Genomic DNA, 6,529 nt, shown 5'->3' on the forward strand with positions numbered 1-6,529 from the left:
ATGTGGATATTTAGTAGTTAATGCCTATGTGTTCTTCGTGTAGAGTCGATAATAATATTAGATTAACATCAGATTTCATGGACGTTTTAATTGTAAGACGCAATGTTTATTGAAGAAATTTCATCTTTATCATTGATCCTATTGATTAGTACAATAAAATAAATTGTTTATTTTGTGCATTTTCGGTTGGTTTGATAAGATAATTCCCCTTCATGTCCCATTTGTTTTTTTCTACCTTGTATACTTATGAGATTAATGTTTGTATAAACTCAAAATAGGTATATAGTCAAAATTACATCAAACTCGACACTTATGATTTAAAATTCAACTCTATGCAGCTTAACACAAGACCGGTTGCGATCCAAAGTACAAAATGTCAAATTTGATGTTTTCTAAGTGTACCTAATGTGAACAACGGTAAAACTGTAGACAAATTAGAGACTAATGAGAGTAAAAATTGTCGTAGAAGTCGCTATTATTGTCTCAGTATCAGAGAATCAGAGAGGAATACCAACTACTTAGGTTTTTGAGATTGTATTTTTTTGTATGATATCAAGTGACGGAACGAACAAGTCGTGGTTAAGTGTCGCTAAAAAGAAGAAGTAGACACACATACTCGTGCGAGATCCGGGCTCGGTTACATAAGACATTTGACATTGTAAATTATTGTAAGAATCTTATATAATACGAGTATTATAGAAAAAGAATGTAAAACTTCCACACAACGAGAAGTAATAAAGTATAGGCGCATAGGTGATGGTGCATATAATTAAGGAAGTTACTAACGGGAGCCCAAAAAAAATGTAATTTTTCTTTTATTTCTTTGGTACCGCTTTTTCCATTGTGGAAAAGGTAGTCACTAGTGCGCCATACAGCCAAGACTGAGAGCAATTTATTTCTTGAATTCCATTACAAATGTATGTCTTCGATGCTTCTTAAATAAAATAAAATTGGATAACATTTTATGCTATCAAGGGTCCGGTAGAATACATCGTGCCCCTGGTGGTAAGCTACACATCTGTGCATAATAGTTGCAGTGCCACGCATAGCTTTAAATCGCGTTGATCTGAGGGGCACTGCCAATGCCCCATCATCCTGAAACATAAATTGACAAGTCCCATGTGTCCGTAATTACACCGATACCGGAACACACCCTTCAATACAGGAATGCAATAGTGCTCACATTATCGCCTGGCGGCAGGAATAGGCAAGGTGGTAGTACTTCCTTCGACAAACTTTTTACGATTGTTACATATTTTAAATGAAACTATTTTTTCGAATCAGAATGACGTGACCACGGTACCTGTAAAGAACCCCAAAACGTTGGTTTGTTGGAAAAAATAAATATAAGCGACTGAAATTCGAAAAAGTAACTTCATTTCCAATCAGAGAGGAACTTCTCACACAGCAAACGATGCAACTGCCATCCTTTTTTCCTAACCTTTGTCCGATGGGAACATTCCTTAACTTCACAGTCGAATGCGTTCTGGACAATGCGACGTTAATGCTATTTATAATTAACCTACGCATATGTGATTATGGGAAATTACTTAACAGTTGTCCGAAGAAATTTAAACAGCCAGATGATATAGTCTTTTAATGTGTGTAGACTTAGAGAGTTTGAGATTTTACATATTTACGGTTCTTTGAGACGTAAAAGTTTCTTTAAAAAACGGTTAATTTAATTAAAATCCAAATTAACCAAGTCGATTTTATTGATGAATACAATAATAATAAATATATGTTTATTTCTCACCACAAAATACAAAACAGTATAAATCTTAGTAGGTACATTACAGTAGTGTATTGTGGGAGCCGGTGCTTGATACAAGTATTTCAAATTCAAATTCAAATTCAAAATAATCTTTATTTCATAGGTAAGCATTATTACACTTGAAATCGTCACAATGGTTAAACTCTACCGCTCATTCGTAAGGCAGATTCCCCTGAGGAGAATGAGCAAGAAACTCTAGGGGTTGCTCTTTGTAAATAACATTTACAATATTTTTTTATTTGAAACATCAGATTGAGACTACCTCCATGAGCTAAACGGGTTACTACCACGGATTTTTGTCATCCAAGTACGCAGAAGTTGTATAATAACCTTTAGTATAAAGTTTTTGTTTCACTATAGTTTTAAACCTCGTGAAAGGCAAATTTTGTATATCAACCGGAATCTTGTTATAGAAGCGTATACATTGCCCCTTAAATGATTGTTTGACTTTGTGAAGACGACTATCAAGAAAAGCTAGTTTATTTTTATTCCTCGTATTAATGTTATGTCTGTCACTATTTTTCATAAAGAAATTACTATTCCTTTTAACATAAATTATATTTTCATAAATGTATTGTGAGGCTAGTGTAAGAATGTTAATTTCCTTAAACTTATCTCTCAAAGATTCTTTGGGGCCCAGATTGTAAATTGCCCTAACTGCACGTTTCTGCAGGACAAAGATTCTATTGATATCGGCGGCATTACCCCAAAGCAAAATGCCGTATGTCATTAGACTGTGAAAGTAGCTGAAGTAAACCAATCTAGCGGTTTCGACGTCTGAAAGTTTCCTTATTTTTTTAATCGCGTACACTGCAGAGCTGAGCCGTTTTGACAACTTACTTATATGGGGACCCCATTGCAATTTAGCATCTAACGTTATACCTAGAAATACAACTGTATCCACAAGATTCAATTTTTCGTTTCTAACTACAATGTTTGTAACCGTCTCTCTAACATTGGGTAATGTAAATTTCACACAATTTGTTTTTTTCTCATTAAGAAGTAGGTTATTAACAGCAAACCAATCAACTACTTTAGATATAGCATTGTTCACATCGTCATAGGAACATTGGTGCCTTTTAACTTTAAATAATAAGGAAGTATCATCAGCAAACAATACTATCTCATGTTTTATACCCTCCATAAGGCTAGGTAAATCATTAATATAAACTAAAAACAAAAATGGGCCTAGAATTGAACCTTGAGGGACACCCATGCTAATTACAGACCCTGACGATCTCGTACCGTTAACATCGACCCTCTGTACCCTACCACGCAAATACGATTTAAGAAGGTCGAGATCACGTCCCGCCACACCATAATGGCGAAGTTTCCTGACCAGTGTATCATGGTGCACACAATCAAAAGCCTTGGAAAGGTCACAGAATACACCAATAGCATCATGTGAGACTTCCCATGCATCAAATATATGATTAATCAACTCTACACCAGCGTCGGTTGTAGAGCGACCCCGAGTGAAACCAAATTGTTTAGGAGACATTAAATTATTACTATAAAAATGTGCACACATCTGATTTAGAATAATTTTTTCAAATATTTTACTGAGAGTTGGTAGTATTGATATAGGTCTGAAATTGGTGGGGTCAGAAATACTACCAGATTTGAAAAGTGGAATAACTTTACTTTGCTTCATGAGGTCAGGAAAGACACCATCATCAACACATTTATTAAAGACACAGGCTAAGTAAGGCGCAATACAATCAACTATAGAACTAATTACTCTGACTGAAAGACCATCAAGATCAGCAGTATTTTTTATATTTATAGACTTAAAGGCTTTAACAATATCGTTTGGAAATACATGACGGAACCTTAAATTAGTGACACTAACTGCATTATTTTCTTTTAGTAAGGATTCAGCGGCCGTGGGAGATGAATTTAACGAATTAGTAGTCAAAATTGGAATGTCGGTAAAAAAATTTTCAAATATTTTAGCAACTTCTGCGTCTGTGTTTACAATTTTGTCATTAAATCTTAGTTGAAAATCTAAGTTACGAGGTTTGACCCTTCCAGTTTCGCTATTTATAATATTCCAAGTCGTTTTTACTACATTCGCGCTGCTTTTTATTTTATTATTAATAAACATTGCTTTGGCTGCCACACAAACACGTTTAAACATTTTCGAATATTTCCTAACAAAATCATTAAAACTGTTACTAGTGTTATAAGTTCTTTCATCGTAAAGATCATATAGCCTTTGTCTACTTTTGTGAATTCCCACAGTCGCCCATTCACTAAATTTCAATGAATTATTAATAGTTATGATTTTGGACTTAAAAACATTATCACGTTCACTTTTCACTATGTTGAAAACTGAATTATACAATTTATTGGGATCGTTAACGTACGGAATGTCAGTTAGTTTAAGCATTACGTTATTTCTATAAGCTTTAAGTCGACCATTATTTATCGGAACACATGTGATATCCTTTTTCGGCATTTTGTCAACAGTTATATTAAAAGTGGCCAATTGACCGCAGTGATCTGAAGTTAATTTATTTATAATAGATTTATTACTAGGTACGGCGTTGGTATAAATGTTGTCTAAACAAGTGGCAGTAGTAGAAGTTATTCTAGTAGGCACCAAAAAAAGATTCACAAGGTTATAACATTGGAAAAATGATATGAGCCTACTGCTAGCACTGGAATCTTCTAATAAGTTAACATTGAAGTCACCACAAACAGCAATATATTTATTTATATTATTTAATTTGGCTAAAACTTCATCTAATCTTTTTTCAAATAGTTCGTAAGATGAATGAGGGGGTCTGTACACGCTTAATATAACAAGCCGTTCAAGCTCTATGCAGGATATCTCTATAGTCCGCTCAATAGATAGGCTCACAATATCTGTACGTTCTTTAAATTTTAAATTATTTTTAATAAGAATTAAAGAGCCGCCATGAATAGCTTTTTCTCTGCTGAACGAACTAGCCACCTGGTGATTGTTGAAGCTAAACATGAACTGATGTTGTGATAGAAAGTGGTGTTCAGTAATACAAAGAATATCAATATTGTTACAGTTAATAAATAATTCTATTTCTAGCTCTTTGCCTTTCATGCCTTGAATATTTTGGTGCACCAGGTTTAATATAAATTTTTTTAAATTTCACCTGTATTACAAGTCACCAGGCCCCACCCATTGAATAATGGGACTTAACATTAGCTATACTTTCGGATAAACATCTTTAAACCGACAAGAAGCGCGTTGAAGAAACATTTCGTAGGTAAAGTGGTGAAATTACAGGAACATGAGACTTGTCAACTTACGTCTCAGGGTGACGAGCGCAGTGGCGATGCCCCCAGATCTCTATTATTTAAAGGTCTGAGTAACACTGCACGGCACTGAACGGCTTACTACCAGGCGCACGACTTGTTCGTCCTGTCAATTGGTATTATAAAATAAGCCCTTGGTATAATAAAGCCACATGTCTTCTTACGCCAAAAGTGCTTCTATGGAATGAAAGTCATAAAATCAAAATCGTCAAATTCCATTACTCTTCTACTTGAGCATAGAAAAGTTATTAAGTTTATTAAATGTCAGGATGTTCGATTTCATGTTCATCAAGTTGTTCTCCACCATGATATTCAATTATTTTTCTGTGAAATTACTCCACTAATTTGTTATAAAATCTCAGTGGAGAAATAGATTTCTCACGAATGGCGCTACGGCAAAAAAGTCATTAAAATACCAAAACAAAGCACATAGAAAAATTCGTATAAGGTCTGCTGGTTTGTTCCTTGGCTTAGTTATCAAAGACGTTGGTTCGAATCCAACCACATCGAAGGTGTTTTTTCGATCTTTTTATTAATAATCATAAAAAGTTATCGACTAATTTCGTTCGAATATTTACACCCTAAACCTCTTTTCTGAAAAGTTGTCATTTAGAAGATGTAATACCTAAACAGTATTGATATCGCTTAAGTTAGGTTGCACAAAGAATGTACAAAGTTACCAGCTTTAAGACTGCGATGAGTGGATCGTCTTTGTGTATTTTCTGCCTTAGAGCGGTTACACACGGCGGCATTTGGCAGCGCGTCTACAGTGATTCCGTAGCAATGTAGTCGCTTTATCGTCTACATTACGCACACATCGACTTAGCAGCGTTACAATCGCGATACAAACGCGATGCACATTTTTAACGATTAAACATAAGCGACTGAATCGATCCAACCGCCATCGCAATTTTTATTTATTTGTTTATTTATTTCTTACAAATAAGGCAAACAAGAAAACATAATACAATTTCGCACCAAACTGCGAAAGCAGTTTATTGGCGAGTATGTGTATAATCACAATTACAAGACTATAGTGTAAGAATTTAACTCAAAGTAGTTACATGCTTTGAAGAAGTATAAATTTTTTTTCTTGAAAGTGAATTTACTTAACAATTCTCTGCCTGTCAAAAAATATAATTTATTAAATATACTTATTTGGCAAGAAATGTCTATTTGTTCTTTCACCACATTAGTTATTTATTTTTGAACATACATATTTATATTTACGGGCTCATCTATTATACTTTTCGTTACATTAATTTTAAATTCAGTTTTATAATAGCTTTCAATAGCGACCAAATATTGAACTTTTGATTTTGCAGGTAGTATATTATAGTAGGCAAAAAAAACACAAAAATCGGATTTATACGTCATGTCGCGATGCATTCGCGCGTTTGACAAACGCACGAATGCATCGCGCGATAACATTTGTATCGCTGCTAAAAGTGACCATGT

General features: G+C 34.2%; 1 protein-coding gene across 1 annotated transcript in view; it reads right to left on the reverse strand.

The window, feature by feature from the left end:
* Window positions 1-6,529, reverse strand: part of LOC113227435 — a 56,639-nt gene that overhangs the window by 12,460 nt on the left and 37,650 nt on the right. The gene's annotated exons all lie outside the window — the stretch shown is intronic.

This window comes from Hyposmocoma kahamanoa, unplaced genomic scaffold (genome assembly GCF_003589595.1).
Source record: "Hyposmocoma kahamanoa isolate Upper Pololo Valley unplaced genomic scaffold, ASM358959v1 210, whole genome shotgun sequence".
Classification (NCBI taxonomy): Eukaryota; Metazoa; Arthropoda; class Insecta; order Lepidoptera; family Cosmopterigidae; genus Hyposmocoma; species Hyposmocoma kahamanoa.